Source organism: Cryptomeria japonica, chromosome 7 (assembly GCF_030272615.1).
Source record: "Cryptomeria japonica chromosome 7, Sugi_1.0, whole genome shotgun sequence".
Lineage (NCBI taxonomy): Eukaryota > Viridiplantae > Streptophyta > Pinopsida > Cupressales > Cupressaceae > Cryptomeria > Cryptomeria japonica.
Genome location: NC_081411.1, coordinates 576469021 through 576484028, shown reverse-complemented (window position 1 = coordinate 576484028; position 15008 = coordinate 576469021).

The window sequence follows — 15008 nt, the reverse complement described above, 5'->3', positions numbered from 1 at the left end:
TAAAAATATATTTCCTTGGTGGTGAAGGTATGTATCCTTGTTTCTAGCTTCCTTAAGACATCAACATAAGGCTATGTTGACATCTTAAGGGGTGACATACATATCACCCTCTTTATAATATATTGTACTTTTTGCATGTCTTACACGAGGTGTTCATTTTCAAAACTAGATAAAACAAAGTCTTACATGAGATTATTCATTCCCTAAAATAGATGTAGCATTTATATATGTCTTATACGAGGTTACACATTCTCAAAACTAGACAAAACAAAGTCTTACACAAGATATTCTCGAAACCAGGCATATATTTTTCTTACACGGGATATTCAGTTTTGAAACTAGATAAAACAGTCTTACATAAGATGGTTCATGCCTAAAACCAAACACATTTGAATTTTCATTTCATGTCTAATACAAGTTGTTGCATGCTTGAAACCAGACAAAAAAAATTCTTAAATGAGATGCTTAACACCTAAAACCAAACAGTTGCATATGCAATAGGATGAGTGGAACTAGCAAAACACAGCTCGATTATTCTAGCTCTCCTCCCCAACATGGATCACCTAGAAAAATATGGCTAGTATGTGGTATCCATTTCCTCTCTTTATCTTCCTCTTATAGATCACCTAGAATAACATGAATTTCTAATTGATGACATTCATGTTTTTGGAAATGTGCCTCGAATTAACTTGACTTGTGTTCAAGCTGATTGGAGTAACCTATCTCGATGGAACATCTATCGGTGTGACTCTTGTCTATGGGCCGGTGGAACCCTCTTCTTGTGATCGTCTATTGAGTGTACAAGTCCGAGATGATCCAATGATTGTCGCTATACCGTGATGGGAAGATGATCGAAAGTTATTCCCCATGGCTTGGCGACAAAGCACGTGTAAAAAGAAGTGAGTTAAAGATCGTGTAGGTTGAAGGTGGATCAACGACTATCGCTATACTACTATGGCGAGATGCACGAACGTTATCCATCGTGGGTTGGCGACCAAGTGGTGGGGCCCGGCAAGAGAGAAGCTCAGGTGAGATAATGGTCGAGCAGATCAAGGTTGATCCAACGGTGGTCGCTAGGTCGCGATGGGAAACTACTCGTTAGAATATCCATCATGACCCAGCAACAAAGAAGAGCTTCATTCTGGGTGGTTAGTGAGGTCATGCTAAGATGGTAGGGCAGGGACTCTGGAGCCAATTAGGGAGTGACACGTGGCATAAGTGAGTGGCCCAGGTGAGATAAGGGTCATGCAAATCAAGAAGATCCAACTGCAGATCCGAGGAAGATCAACGGTGGAGTAAAATTTTGGGACTATCAGCGGCTATCACAATACACAGGTTGTGAGGTGCCCAAAATGTTATCCATGGCGACATGGAGACCAAGTGGTGGGACCCGGTAGGAGAGCAGCTAATGCAAGTTAAAGGCCGAGAAGATCGCAAATGATCGGACGGTGATCACAGAAGATCCAATGGTGGTTGCTAGGTCATGATGGGAAATTGCTCGTTAGACTTTCAATCACGACCTAGTGACAAAGAAGAGCTTCATTCTAGCGGTGAGTCTATGACAGACTAGCAAAGATGCAAGCTAGAGGTAGAGCAAGTGGAGTAGAGACCGACTATGGGTGTGCACTCGAACCAAAGTCCAAAAGAATAACACCTGGACATTGAAGATGGTCTTGTTGGTGTATATGAATATGAACTAACCCAACTCCTAGTGCATGTGGGATATTGTGTTTCTCATGAATGCAGACCAATGCAGACGGTTAGACTTCAAACCATTGGTGCAGTTGCTCAGATGAACTGTCTACAATCTGATATATGAAGCCATTGGATAACTATGGTGAATGTAACTAATTATCATATGCCGATTGTAGTGTCGAGTTCATGAGAATCTAAGAATGAATACCAGTAGTTGCAAACTGAAACTTTATTGTAAATTCATTTACTAGAAATAAAGTGTTCAACTGTTGGTGGTGAGTTTTTTCTCGAAACGGTTTTCCCATGTAATTCTTGGTGTTTTGTCTCTGTGTTGATTCTATTTGTTTGTCTATATAATTCTTAACATCCAGTAAAAGTTTTAAACTGCATTCTTGTATGATCTCCCCTACTAATTGACATTAGGAAGGTGTTTCCGCACTGTGATTTCCTTGCAAGTGGTATCAGAGCTTGGCCCATTTTTTTATCCTTGTTGGGTAGGGTTGGTTTTTTTGTGTCAGTTCTATTTCAATGGGAATCTTGCAAAGTGTCTACTTGTTTATTTTACAAGTTAAGATGGTGAGCACCTCAGTGTGCATAGACATGGAAAAATTTAATGGTTCCAGTTTTGAACTATGGAAACTCAAGATGGAAGACTTGTTGGTCAACCAAGACCTTTGGATTGCTATGTCTGGGCAGAAACCTATAGGCATGAAGCAAGAGGATTCAAAATTAGCCAACTAGAAGGCAAGGGGTCTAATCAGGCTATGTCTTTCTGATCCTATTTTGTTAAACGTCCATGAGGAGAAAACTGCACATCTTCTCTGGAATAAGTTGGGAGATATTTATCAAGGCAAATCCTTGGTGAATAAATTTTTCTTGAGGAAGAAGTTGTACTTTCTGAAGATGGATGCAAGAACACCATTGGCAGACCACTTGAATGCATTCAACATGGTTCTTGCATAGTAAAATTCTATTGGTATGACCATTCAGGAAGAAAAACATTGCATGTTGTTGTTATGTTCATTTCCTGACTCTTGGGATCACTTAGTGATGGCTATCGGTAGTACTATGACACAGTTCAAGATGGATATTGTGGTTAATACTCTTTTGTCAGAAGAAATAAGAAAGAAGTCTTCTAAGATGACAAAGGATGCACTCTCTATTCAAGGCAGACTGAAGGACAAAGACAAGAAGAAAGGAAAGAAGTCCAAGTCCAAGTCTCAAGAGAGATCAAAATCTCTAGGAAAGAAGTCAAGGGTGAAGTGTTGGAACTATGGGGAAAAAGGGCATATCTGAAAGGATTGCAAGGAGGAGAAGAAGAAGAAGAAGAAGAAGAAGTATTCTGACACTAAATCTTCTCAGAGTGATGCAGATGCATTTGTAGCAGCCCTGGCAGTGCCTACCTCAGATGACACTTGGTTAGTAGATTTTGGTGCATCTTTTCACATGACCTCCCACAAGGAGTGGTTCTCGAAGTATGAACCATATGTTGGTGGAAAGGTATACTTTGCTAGTGATTCTATGTTAGAGATTGTAGGGAGAAGCAGAATTAAAATTCAATTCCCAGATGGTAGAGTGAACGGGATCAATGGAGTTCTTCATATACGAGGTCCGGCAAGAAACCTTCTCTCTATAAGTAAACTTAATGATCCTAGAGTACAAGTTACATTTGTATCTGGTGGTTGAAAGATTACTAGGGGTTCCATTGTATTGGCAAGGGGTGATTGCATTGGTACACTGTATAAGTTAAATGTTGAACCTATATGTTGTAATGTAACCTCTAAAAAGTCTATTAAGACAATTGTAATGATGCATAATGCTAATTCATTGGAAGCTAAACTTCTTGCTGAGAAAACAATGCTCTGGCATAATAGGTTAGACCACATAGGTGAAAAAGTTTTAAAATATTTGAAGAATAAGAATTTGGTTGAAGGTCTGGATGATTGTAGTTTTGAGTTTGATTTCTGCGAACACTGCATATATTGAAAACATAACCGTGTTCATTTTTATTCTAGTTCTCATAAATCTTCTGACATTCCGGATTATGTTCACTCTGATGTGTTTGGTCCAGTAGAGGTTCCTTCTCTGTCTAAGTCTAAGTATTATGTATCTTTTGTAGATGATTATTCAAGAAGGGCATTTGTGTACTTTCTTAAAAGTAAATCAAGTGTTCAGTCGATTTAAGGAGTTTAAAAACCTTGTTGAAAATCAAACTGGGAGAAGGATTAAATATTTAAGAACAGACAACGGTGGTAAATACTGTAGTGCAGATTTCGACAAGTACTATGTTGATCATGGAATTAAGACACATAAGACCATACCTTACACTCCACAACAAAATGGAGTTACTGAAAGGTTGAATCAGTCTCTAATGGAGAAAGCAAGAAGCATGTTCAGCGGAGCTGGGCTGGAACAAAAATTCTGGGTTGAAGCAGTTGCTATAGTATGTTACCTACTGAATCGCTCTCCTACTTCAGCATTGGTTGACAAAACACCTATGGAAGCATGGTTTGGTAAGAAACTTTCTTTAAGGCACCTTCATGTTTTTGGTGCAAAGGCATATGCTCATGTGCCTGATGTTAATAGATCTAAGTTGGATAACAAAGCTGTGAAATGTATCTTCATTGGCTATGGAGTTGGTGTGAAAGGATACAAACTTTGGAATCCAGTGACTGGTAAGGTTATGAACAACAGAAGTGTGATTTTTCATGAGCTGAAACCTATGTCACTAGATCCCAACATAGGAAAGCAAGGAGAAGCTAAGGTTGAAATTCCTTCAGCTAAGGAAGAATCTCCAAAGATACCTAAAGATGAGGAGAGTTCAAGCAGTTCAAGTAGTTCTGAAGAAGAAAATGATGATGAGCCTCCTATTGAACCTCAAGAAGCCTCAACACCAGAGTTGAGAAGATCTACTTGAGAGAGGCGGAAACCTAATACGTATATAGCTAATAAGTATAGTCACTCTACGTTAAATGTTAATTGTACTTATGCTTTACTTGTAGATACCGATGAGCCTAGGACTGTCAAAGAAGCTATTAAAATGCCTGATTCAGGTTCCTGGTTGGAAGCCATGAATGATGAAATGTCATCATTGAATAAAAATGAAACTTGGGATTTGGTGCCATTGCCTAAAGGTAGAAAGCTAGTAGGCTGCAAGTGGGTATTCAAAAAGAAGTATGGTCCAAATGGTAGCATTGACAAGTAAAAAGCAAGATTGGTTGCAAAGGGGTATTCTCAAAAGGAAGGTATTGACTATGGAGAGATCTTTTCTCCTGTGACTAAGTTGACATCTATCAGATTTCTCTTGTCACTTGCAGTAGCATATGATTGGGAGATTGAGAAGATGGATGTGAAGACAATGTTTCTTCAAGGTGATCTTGAAGAAGAGATTTATATGTCTCAACCTGAGCACTTTGTGGAAAAAGGTAAAGAACATTTGGTATGTAGACTCAAGAAGTCTCTGTATGGTTTGAAACAATCTCTTAGAATGTGGTATCAAAAGTATGATACATTTGTTTTGTCCTTGGGATTTGTGAGATCAAAAGCTGATCATTGTGTTTACTACAAAACTGAAGGTGACAGGATTCTTATCATAGCTTTGTATGTAGATGACATGTTGTTAATAGGAAATAAAAAAGGCATGATCTCAGATTTAAAATCTCAGTTATCTATGAAATTTGAAATGAAGGACTTAGGAGCAGCAAATTACATTCTGGGAATGGAGATCAAAAGGAATAGATCTAAGAGGAAACTTTGGCTCAGCTAGAGAAAGTATATAACCAATGTTCTTGACAAGTTTCATATGTCTGACTGTAAATCACAGGTTGTTCCCATCTTGCAGGGAACTAAGTTGTCTGTGCTTGATAGTCCAAAATCTCCAAAAGAGATATAAGACATGAAAAGTGTACCTTATGCAAGTGCTATTGGTAGCTTAATGTATGCTATGGTCTATACAAGACTAGACATTGCCCAACCAGTGGGAGTACTTAGCAATTTTATGTTGAATCCAAGAAGGCCGCATTGGGATGTTGTAAAGAGGGTGTTTAGATATCTGAAGGGAACTTCAGATTTTGCTATGTGCTATCATGGTCATTCTGATGATTCAAAGAAAACTCTCAATGTATATGTTTTTGTGGATTTTGATTGGGCAGGAGACATAGACAACAAAAGATCCACCAATGGATATGTTTTTGTCATGAATGGTGGAGAAATTAGTTGGATGAGAAAGTGGCAATCTGTAGTCACTTTGTCCACTATAGAGGTAGAATACATGGTGGCCACACATGCTTGTAAAGAAGCTATCTGGCTTAGGCATTTGAGTTCAGATATTGGTTTTGATGCAGGGTAGGTTGAAATTTGGAGTGATATTCAGAGTGTCATATGTTTGGTGAAGAATCCTACTTTCCATGCTAGATCGAAGCATATTGATGTTCAGTATCACTTTGTTCATGACATGGTGGAAGATGGAAAAGTTATTCTTAACAAGGTACACACTCTGGAAAATGTTGCAAATGCCTTGACGAAACCGGTGCACACTCACAAGTTTAGGTGGTGTTCTAATTCTATAGGTCTTGATACCCATGTTTCTCAGTAACATCTAGAATGGTAATTGATCCAATGAATTCCTCATCAAGTGGGAGTTTGTTGGAAATGTGCCTCGAATTAACTTGACTTGTGTTCAGACTGATCGGAGTAACCTATCCCGATAGAACAACTATCGGTGTGACTCTTGCCAATGGGCCGATGGAACCCTCTTCTTGTGATCGGCTATCAGGTGAGCAAGTCTGAGATGATCCAATGGTTGTCACTATACCACGATGGGAAGATGATCGAAAGTTATTCCGTGTGGCTTCACGACAAAGCTCATGCAAAAAGAAGCGAGTTAAAGACCGTGCAGGTTGAAGGTGGATCAACGACTATCATTATACCACTATGGCAAGATGCATGAACGTTATCCATCGTGACTTGTTGACCAAGTGGTGGGGCCCGGCAAGAGAGTAGCTCAGGTGAGATAACGGTCGAGTAGATCAAGGTTGATCCAACGGTGGTCACTAGGTCATAATGGGAAACTACTCGTTAGAATATCCATCATGACCCAATGAAAAAGAAGAGCTTCATTTTGGGTGATTAGTGAGGTCATGCTAAGGTGGCAGGGTAGGGACTCCAGAGCCAATCAAGGAGTGACACATGGCATAAGTGAGTGGCCCAGGAGAGATAAGGGTCATGCAAATCGAGAAGATCCAACGACAGATCCAAGGAAGATCAACGATGGAGTAAAATTCTGGGACTATCAGTGGCTGTCACTATATAGAGGTTGTGAGGTGCCCAAAATGTTATCCCTAGCGACATGGCAACCAAGTGGTGGGACCCAACAGGAGAGTGGCTAAGGCGAGTTAAAGGGTGAGCAGATTACAGATGATCAGATAGTGATCATAGAAGATCCGATGGTGGTCGCTAGGTCATGATGAGAAATTGCTCATTAGACTTTCCATCGCAACCCAACGACAAAGAAGAGCTTCATTCCAGAGGTCGAGCAAGTGGAGTAGAGAATAACTACGGGTGTGTGCTCGAACTGGAGTCCAAAAGATAAACACTTGGACATTGAAGATGGTCTTGTCGGAGTATATGAATACGAACTGACCTGACTTCTTGGTGCATTTGGGATATTGTGTTTCTCATGAATGCAGACTGACGTAGACGGTTAGACATGAAACCGTTGGTGCAGTTGCTTAGATGAACTGTCGACAATTTGATACATGAAGCCATTTGATAACTATGGTGAAAGTAACTAATTATCATATGCTAATTGTAGTGTCGAATTCGTGAGAATTTGAGAACGAATACCAGTAGTTGCAGACTGAAACTTTATTGTAAATTCATTTACTAGAAATAAATTGTTCAACTGTTGGTGGTGGGTTTTTTCCCGAAAGGGTTTTCCCACATAATTCTTGGTGTTATATCTCTATGATGATTCTATTTGTTTGTCTATATGATTCTTAACGTCCTATAAAAGTTTTAAACTGCATTCTTGTATGATCTCTTCTGCTAATTGACATTAGGAAGGCATTTCCGCACTGTGCTTTCCTTGCACATGTTCCCCCTTTCTTCTCCCCATGAGCTCATAGATTTTCTATTATGGTTCATGGTTTGATGCATGCTCTTGCTCTTTTTATGTGATCAATTGTTTCCTTGTGATGACATTTCAAGAATGATATTAGTATTTGAGACATTTTGATTATCAAGGTCTCTTTAACAAGTTGACTTGAGGTCTTGTTTTGGTTTTTTGTGTTTTGTGTCTTTTGTCTTTGTCTTTGCTTTCCTTTTGTCTTTGTCTTGTTTTGTGTGTCCTTGTATAGGATTGTGTGAATTAAGATCTTAATATTGGGGGCTTAGTTCCTCAAAATTAGAGATGTCTTATCTCCTTGTGAACTCACCCCTAATTGCTCCTCTTTCATCCTTCTACTTTACCATGATTATTTGCATAGGCTCATACTCCTGTTAAAGTGGGGACTAAATATAGTATCATAAATCACCAATCCAGTTTACACCTCATGTTTGTGCTCCCACATTAGCATGTCCTATCCTCATCCCCTCTCTAGGTTTGTTCAAGCTTGATTATCCAACTTTTATGTCATGTACACTCTTTCGTGGGTCCCACTGTGGGATGCCCTCCCCCTTGGCTGCTTGTTTTGGTCCTCTTTGTAGAAGGACCAAGGTGTGGAATGCCCTGATCTAGACCAGGGTACCTCGAAATTCCTTGGTTCCTCTCAAAGGGGCCCCAAATTAAAATGGGTTGGGTGTTATATCTCTCTAACAACATTTGATTCTTGGAGCTACACATGACCTTTGGAGGTCAGCCTAATTAGTAAATTATCCAGCAAACCCTATATAAACACATCCTATCAATTCATTTTGATATCCATTATCCATCCCTATTATTCATGCATCCATGAAGTATTCATTATCAAGCATATTCAGAGATTCAAAGTTGCATATTCATAATTAAATCACTGTGGAGAAAAGTTACATCAATGTTCATGCAAGCATGTGTGTGTGATTAGGGTTTTCCATGTTCATGTGTTTGTCATGCCATTACATTCAACATTTATGATTACATTCAAAGATCATTGCATCATCATTAGCAATTGCAAATCTAAAGGTATATCTCCTTAATATTTATTTTAGTATTTTCATTATTTTATTCATGGTTAATTCCAAAATTGGGGTTTGACCTAAGGCGAACCTTTATTTTGAACATCTTTCCATTTCTTTCTATGTGCAATAAATAGGTGTGGAGTTGTACATAGGAAATCTGGCAAGGTCAATAGTGATGAATAGGTCAAATTTCAATGACAGAAAATTCGGAGGACCAAGGCGGATCTATGCTACATGGTCCCAAGAAATTAGGCCGAACTTCAAAGGATTGACTTTAAACATCTTATTTTTTGTCCAAATCAAAGTTTGTGGCTCCATGGGACATTTGTAGCTTACTATTTCTATCAAATTAATTCAATTATCACTCATTTTACCCTAATTTCATAAATCACATTACAATTCAACTTAGAAATAAGGAGAGTCCACACACACAATTGGGTAAATCTGATTAGCATTCTTAGCCATTTTTCTAATCAAATTGTGGCTAGATCTATTATATTTACCCTTCTTTCAATGTAATTTGGTTAATTAGGCTAGTTCATAGTTTTACTTGTTGAAACCCTAATCCCTAATTTTCACCACATTACAACAGTTATCCCATAACATAATTGATCATCTATAAGCCAACCACACAAATTTTCTTCACCAAACATTTAGAAGGCTAGGTCTTAATTAGCTCAGATATAAATTAATACAAGGGAACACAACCACGCACTTCACAAGTTATCTTAAGATAGTCCTAAAGGTTGTCCACATGCAATATTTGGTAGTCACACGTGCTACACTTCATCCATAAGTTAGCCTCATCAAATATGTAATAAGTATAGCACAACAATCTTACACACTGTTCTACCCAAGGAAACACAACATGTATATCCTACTGAGGATCAATATAGTCTTTAAGAAAATCCACCCTTAATTTTTGGTAGCGCACACACAAAGAATTTTTGAGGTCGAAATCGAAATACGAGATCATTTTCCTAGTCAATCTCACAATCTGGACCACTTAGCGCTTTTTCATCACATGCTCATTCTCATATCATCTTTGCACTCAATTTCTCATCAATCAACACCAAATTTTCAAAAATTCCTTAGAATCAATTTGTGCTCAAATTATTATCATCGATAAACAATTGCCTAATCTTCATGTACCCTCGCTATCTTTCGATTTTGCTCCCGAGGGGGAATACTCATGACCTTATGACCTCACATCTTGAAAGTCGAGAAAATTTTCAAATCTTCAACAAAATCGAGCAAAAAAATATTTTTCAACTAAAGAAAATCAAATTCTTATTGCTAAGGGGCATCTTAGCTTCATCGCTTCACATCAAGTTGAGACTCTCGATCATCTGAACTGAATCAATTGCTAGGGGCATATCAGTTTCATCACTTCAAATCAAGCTGATTTTTTCTTCATCTGAATCAGCCTCTTAACATTAATCAGTTTCATCGCTTTTCATCAAGCTGATTATTCATTTAAACTCAATCAAGGGTTTAAGGAGTATCTTCGATCACACGCTCAATCTAAGTAGGTGTTCAGCTTCATCGCATCAAATCAAGCTGGACAGTTTATCTTCACTCATCGTATTTTGATCCATCAAGTTCAAGATTGATTGTATCTTCGCTCGCTGAGTCTAGTTCAATCAAGTTCTAGATCAGTAAGATCCGCTTCTTGATCAATCAAGTTCAACTTTGGTATCTTTTCTCTCTATCATTCCTAGTTCAATCAAGTTCGGGATCGGTATCACTTTAATCAACTCTGTTCAACTTCATCGCTTCAAATCAAGGATAACACCTTGCTCTTCATCTGGTTCGTGATCAATCAGGTTCAGAACTGGCATCTCCTAGACATTAACTATTCTTTGAACCAATGTGCTGCTCTCACATTAATTCAGAGAGGGGCAAATGTAATACCCTAAAATTGGTCATTTAAACCATGGGCCCCTAATCTCGACAATATCACCAAGGTCCTAACCAAAGGCTATTAAATCAATATTGAGCACATTAATTAATTCTTTAATCATCAAATATTGCATGGCAACTCAATTACTCAATATTAATTAAATATTCATTTAATTAATTGAATCATTCCAAGAATATCATTTTTGATCAATTATCCTATTTAATTTATAAAATATCCTAGCATATTTAATTAATTAATAAATTTGCCATGTAATCATGCAAAAAAGAAATTAATTTATTACAAAAGAGGAATTAATCACAAAGCAAGAGTTAAATTAAAAATAGAATAAAAGAATTGAGAGAGAAATCAAACTTGAGATATTATTTCTTTTTCTAAATTGAGAACTTGAAATCAGAAAAGCAATTATTAATTATTAATAATTCTCTAAAATTAGAACTTCAAGCTTTTGAGAAAAAGAAGTTCAGTTGCATTTAAAAGACTCTTTTCTTGAATAAATCAAAGAATTGTCTATTTTTATCACAAGTGCATGGAATTAATTAATTCTTATTTCTAATGCAACTTGAACTTCTTATCTAAATGCATTTCAATTAAACTATAATTGGAATCTATCTCAAGGTTAACTGAATCTAATTTCTCAATTATTTCAATTAGTTCTAAATTGTGCTTTTTCTTGATCTCTCTTGTGAATTATCTATTAATTCAACCTTCATCTCTCATTCAAATCACCCTAGAGATATTTGAGAAACACAGAGAAGTCGGTATGAACAGTCTAGTCAGTTATAGAAGAAAGCAGTCACAGAACGCAGTATTCACTGAGTTGTTTACCGAGTATCTTTTTACGGCTACCGAGCAGTAAAGTTAACACACCGAGTTGATATTCACCGAGTGAAACATGTTACTAGATACATTGAACCTAGACATGCACATGAAAACGTGTTACAAGATCGAGGCACATCTAACCGTTATTACATTGGAAATTGCACTAGAAGATTGTGTATGATTGCAAGGTCAATCTAACCAATGAAATACTTTGTTTAGTTATTCATTCGAGGAATCTTGTTTGTAAGATCGAAGCAATGAATTAGATCACCGCATTAAGAGATCTATTTATACAGCATGGGAAGAGAGTAAAATGAATGTGTGTGTGAAGGAAGACTGTTATAGAGACATAGAGAGGTCACCGAGAAGGTTATCAGAGAAAAGTCGAAGAACAGAGTAAACAGAAGGGTTTACCGAGTTACAATATGGGTTACCGAGGTATGCTATAAGCAAGGTAATCTTATTCTGAGCACATAGAATCTGCTATAACATTTCAAATGTAAAGTTACAGATATTTGTAATGATTTTATTGTAATATTGTGAAGTTGAAAAAGAAACCTTTAACAAGGTAAAAGACTCTAACCAGGTGTAGCATTCAGATTAATGTTGTAAAATCCTTTAGCAAGGTAGATCTAACAGATCTTGTTACTCCTAACAGGGTAAGCTATCAGAAATAGCTAAATGTAGCTCTAACCGAGCAATCTTTATTATTGTAGTAGTGAAGTTGTGGGTGCCATCCCCACCGCAGTTTTTCTCTCTAACCAAGAGTTTCTGCATAACCAAAATATGTGTTATGGAGTGAATCATGTATGATTGTTATCTGTTTGTTTTAACTTTATTTTATGTTACTGCACTATTCTGTTTATGCATAATAGTAAGGTTATTATTGAAGAAAGGTTTTGGAGTACTGATTCACCCCTCCCCTCTCAATACATTAGCTTTCCATATTGGGCCTAACAATTGGTATCAGAGCTTGAATCTTGGAAAAAGGTTTAACTACATAAAGAGAAAGATCTTATCAATGGAAGGCTATAAACAATCTCGAAGGATTGTATATCTACAAGAAGAGTTGGATCATGCAAATCAAGTGAATACAGACATGCAAAGGCAAATGCAAAAATCTCTGAAAGTAAGAAGAAGATTATCTGATGACTTGCAGGATTCTCAAGAGTTAGTGGAACAAATCGAGACATCATCTGAGAATAGTATATCTGAAGAGACTGAAGAAATGATTGGAATGTTGAAAGAAAAGAACAAAGCATTGGTTGATCAACTAAAAGCAATGAAAAGAGAACATGAACATTTCAGTACATAGATGACTGAAAATCTAGATGCATTAAGGATAGCTGAGGATAAAGCAAGAGATCTACAAAGAGAGAAACAACAACTTGAAGTCTTAGTATCTGATTAGAATGATGAAATCATAAGGCTAACTAGTATTCAACAAAATATGACAGATCAACTAGGTTATGCACATCATGAAGCTAATCTAAAGAATGATGAAAATCAAGCATTGAAACTTGAAGTATCAAGGTTGACTGGTGAACTTGAAACAGAGAAGAAATCCAAAGAAACATTGAAGAAGAGTTATGAAGCATCAAAGATGTTGGATGAGCAACTGAATACAAGAAGACCCAAAAAAAGATGCAGGACTCGGTTACAAAGGAAAAGAATCAACCAAGAAAGGAATTCATACCACCAAGAGAGGAGAATCATCAAAGCAAGATGGAAATAGGAATAACATCAAAAGGAAGAAGCCTATTTGCTACTACTATGGAAATCAAGGTCATACTGCCAACATATGCCAGATTAGAAAAGGTAAGCAACCAAATATCACTAAGTCCAATGGATATTGTTACAATTGCAATAAATATGGTCACACATCTAATCAATGTAGGACAAAGTCTGTTAACAACTATCAGAAGGAAAAATTCAAAGGGTTTTGTAGAAACTGCAATAGATATGGACATAGTACTGAGAAGTGCTGGTCTAAGCAAAAGAACTACATGCGGTATCCACACCGAGCAAACACTAGAGGTTACTGAACTCACACAAATCTTTACCAACAATATGCAGCAATACCATGGGATTACAATACAAGGATATGGTGCGAATGGTGTGGAAGATATGGACATATTAGTGCCAACTATTTTATAAGGTTTGGAATGAACAACCGAAGATCATGGAGAAATCTTGGTATGGCATGTTTTCATTGTCACAAAGTTGGACATTTAGCTGGAGATTGCAGAGATCAACCTAGAAGAGACACTGAAGAGATAAAAGAAAAATTCAAGATTATTTGGAAAAAGAAGGAAATCATGTTAGATGAAGAAAGCACCTTACCTACCGAGTTAGGTACACCTATTCCAAATTAGTCAGAAAAGGTATGAAGGGACTGCATTCTCTAAAGGTTAAATCATAACAGTTCCTATTCTATTATGTACAAAATTCAAAATCTGCATAGTTAAGATGTAATTAGTTAGTTTGAAATTCTATCAAAAGTACTTTACAAGAAACTTGTCAAGTCGGTGTATACAGGAAGCCTGTCAAGTCAGTTAATGAAGGAAATTTGGTTACTCGGTTAAAAAAGAAAAAGGAGTAAGTCAGTAAAAGGTGAACCGAGTGCATTTAATGTTTTGACCTAACTTGCACAGAGTCCGATAAGGTATTTTTGAGTACTTAAAGGTATTTTCGCGGTCAAATTCATTGACCAAGTTTTCAAGAGAATAGAGCAGAGCGAATCAAGGTGATCAAACTTCATTCAGAGCGAATTTCAAGGTATTTACATCAATCTATTCACACTGTTAAGCTGGTTTCTAATCTTATCAAATTGCTATTATCTACCAAGTGTGAAGCATCAATCATTTGTAAACCCTAAGGATAGTTTGCTAAATTTTACTTGAAACCTACAATGGCGCCGAAGATCCAAGATCCCATAGTTGTCAAAAATGTGGAGAAGCCCTCACTGAAATATTCTTTGACTCCCAAAGTCGCCTCTGAACCAGATGACAAAACTGCATTTTCACTCATCCCGGATTGAGTCTTGTTAGTTGAAGATGTTAAATTCTTCACAAAATGCCATGTTGAGGAACTCGGTCATGTTGAGATTAGTGACACATATGATGAACTCTGTACTGATGGCAAAATGGATAGCAAATTCGAGCATATCAAAATCAAGGGATTAACTAAAGCCCTAGCCTATCCCCATGTGTTCAAACCCCAATGGGTTAAGTTTGTCTTGAGCAGAGTACATGATGATTTTATGTGGCTAGAGGAGCAACCATTCAAAATCACTAAGGAAATCATTCATGTAATCACTGGGTATCCTATCTATGATCATGCACGAGCATAGAAAATGGTATCACAGAAGGAGCTAATCAGTCTAACTAGAGTAGAATCTGATTACCGAGGACTG